The following is a 2,622-nucleotide window of genomic DNA, read 5'->3' as shown; positions in this document are numbered from 1 at the left end:
TTGACGTTTGCGAAGCGGCTGTTGCGTACTTGGCGCCGGATCTCAACGTGCCAATTCTCCCGCAGCGCGGACTTCGGCCGGCTGGCAAACCCAGGTAAACCGAGGAGGAATGCGTTCCAGGACCACATTGATCGACTCCGCATAGGCCACGACTTCCTCGGTGAAGTGAGCGCTGAAGTCGTCCCACAAGAGCATGATCTTCTTCGTCTCGCGGTCAGGTCTGTCCCCAAAGTGATACTTGAGGAATGCAAGCAATATGCCTGCATTCCACCACGCAGTAGGGTTGAGGTAGATATCACAACCAAACTCGCTTTGTAGAGGCTCGACCTCAGTCCACACGGTCCGTCCGAACCCATGGCGCATGGTAAGGTTCTCTTGAACGACTTCTTTGACTTTGTTGTCTTGAGGACAAGGAAAGGCGGGTGCTTGTTGCCATCCGTGTCGCCCAGCAGCATTGCGGTCGCGCGTTCTTTCGTCTTTCCAGCGCACTTAACCCACACAGTGTTCTCCTTGGTAGGATTCAACGTCTTTGTTGGCAGGTATTCGTAGTTCACGGCGGTCTGGTCTGCATTGTAGATCGTTTCCACGTCGTTCGCCATCGCAGAGAGCAGCACACGCTCCGAGAAGTCAGCCAACATCGCAGCCCCGTCTTCGTTCTTTGGAGTCCTGGCCAATCCGAGTCTTGGCGCGAAAGGTAAGACCGTGACGCTTCTTGAACCCATGGATCCAGTGCCAACTCGCCTTGAACTCGTCTTCGCTCAGGCCCACGTCGATGGCGGTTTTTCCAAGGCCATCATGCGCAGCACGTCACAGGTATGCCATCCTTACGCATCGCGAGCACCCAACGAGCTAATTGCTCTTCAGGTCTAGCGGCAAGGTTGTACCAGTTCCGCGTTTTGATGCGCCGTACGAGCCAACGTTGCATGTTGTTCGATGTGTCCCTTCCGTTTGATAAATCCATACACTTTCTTCCGAGTAGTTTCGCGTTGCGTTGTAGAGTAGTTGACGCAGTAGGAGTCAAGAAAGGCGGACATCCCGATGTCGGCGACTCGATTAATTACGTCCAACCTGTGCCGGTAGTCGACGGTCCTGTACTTGAACTGCGGTACGAACGCTTTGGGGCCGTACTTCGACACGGGACGACCACGTAGCTTTCCCGGAGGATCCAGCGCAGCATTGCTGCTTGCCATTTGGATGCTTGGAGCTTGGAGTGATGTCTCGGTCATGCGATTGGAAGCTGGCGCGCCAAGTTGATGCCCCAAAATTCCTTCGGTAGATAGGGGTTATATGAAGTATAAGAGATCCTTAAAGGCGCCAAGGATAAACTAGCCAAACTTGATATGTGTCTAACCGCAATTAGTACTATTTTATACAGGAGTCCACATCAAAAAGGCTGTCTAAACCAATATACACTACTCGGTAAGTCTTTGGTAATGGCATGACACATTTTAACGGAACATTAAGGGAAATGATTACGTACATAGCATCGTTTTAGGGTTTACCTTGGGGTAAAAGGGGGTTATTTGAGATAAAACGTGCTATTCCGGGGTAAATGGGGTTTAGGATCATGTTTTTTGGAAAACACATGGGGTGTTGTTTATGAGCGGGGGTAAAGGGGATTAGGGGTCAGGTTTTTCGGAAATAGTGGTTGTGATATGGTGCAAGTCATCTAAAGACTACAGATCGGCCATCCTCAGGAGGAGACGTTTTACTATTAAACGCCTCAGTTATTTCAGTTAAACCCACGAAATGTTCACGTTAAATCATTATTAGTTGCGTTTTTAATCTGGTAATTAGGTTAAACATTGTGAATAATCCGGATACAATGAAAACGTTCGTACGGATAAGTGCTGTATACAAAGACCAAGATATACTTGACACTCCTTTTCGGCCAAAATGTACAAAAAGGCCCGTTGGTTTAAATTCTATTACTCGATCAATTTTTCACCAATCGAAAATCTGAACCGTAACTTCTGTTGGGCTTGTCCAGTTCTATCGTTATTACGGTATATATTCCTACTCGAGTACAAAGTTGGAATAGCTGTCGAAAGTCAAGGCATTTATTTGTACTCGTGGAGTAGTCTTTAGGTGACTTGCACCATATGACAGTGGTGACTTATTGGTTTCATAAAAACCAGGTTTTAGTGATATTTTAAACCGGAGTTAAGAACATTCGATAGGGAGAATGAGGGTCGATTACCTGGGTTTAAGAACCAAAGTGAATGGCAATAGCGGGTAGGAGGGGTTTGGGTAGGTGTCGACTGTCGAGTCGAAGGTACGGACGGTTAAATGAGTTTAGATTTTTTTTTTTTGAGATATTCCTCCGCGAGGGCCGACACTAGAACCACATGTTGTAGAACCGCTTCGCCAATTGTACCACGTCTGCTCGACCAGGGGCGGTGCGTAATATTCGGTTTTTACTTCGCTCAACGCTGCATACCTCGTGCCTCCACCGATCTTCTTCGAAGTTCGGTCCTCGTCTTCGTACGCGGCCCTTGTTATCCGGATTCCCCAGGGGAGGGACGGATAAATCCTTGCGGAAATAATCCAGGGAAGCCGGGGATCGAACCCACTACGTTTGAGTTAAGAAACCGATGCTCTACCACCTGAGCTATTCCCCCC

General features: G+C 48.5%; 1 non-coding gene across 1 annotated transcript; it reads right to left on the bottom strand.

Annotated features, from left to right (window-relative positions):
- Positions 1–2,547: 2,547 nt before the first annotated feature.
- H257_17910 lies at positions 2,548–2,621 on the bottom strand. The gene has a single exon. It is a non-coding gene; the product is annotated as a tRNA-Lys (tRNA).
- Position 2,622: the final 1 nt, after the last annotated feature.

Source organism: Aphanomyces astaci (genome assembly GCF_000520075.1).
Source record: "Aphanomyces astaci strain APO3 unplaced genomic scaffold supercont1.127, whole genome shotgun sequence".
In the NCBI taxonomy this organism is placed as follows: Eukaryota; Oomycota; class Saprolegniomycetes; order Saprolegniales; family Verrucalvaceae; genus Aphanomyces; species Aphanomyces astaci.
Note: the sequence above shows the minus strand (reverse complement) of the source record. Positions and strands in the feature narration are given on the sequence as shown.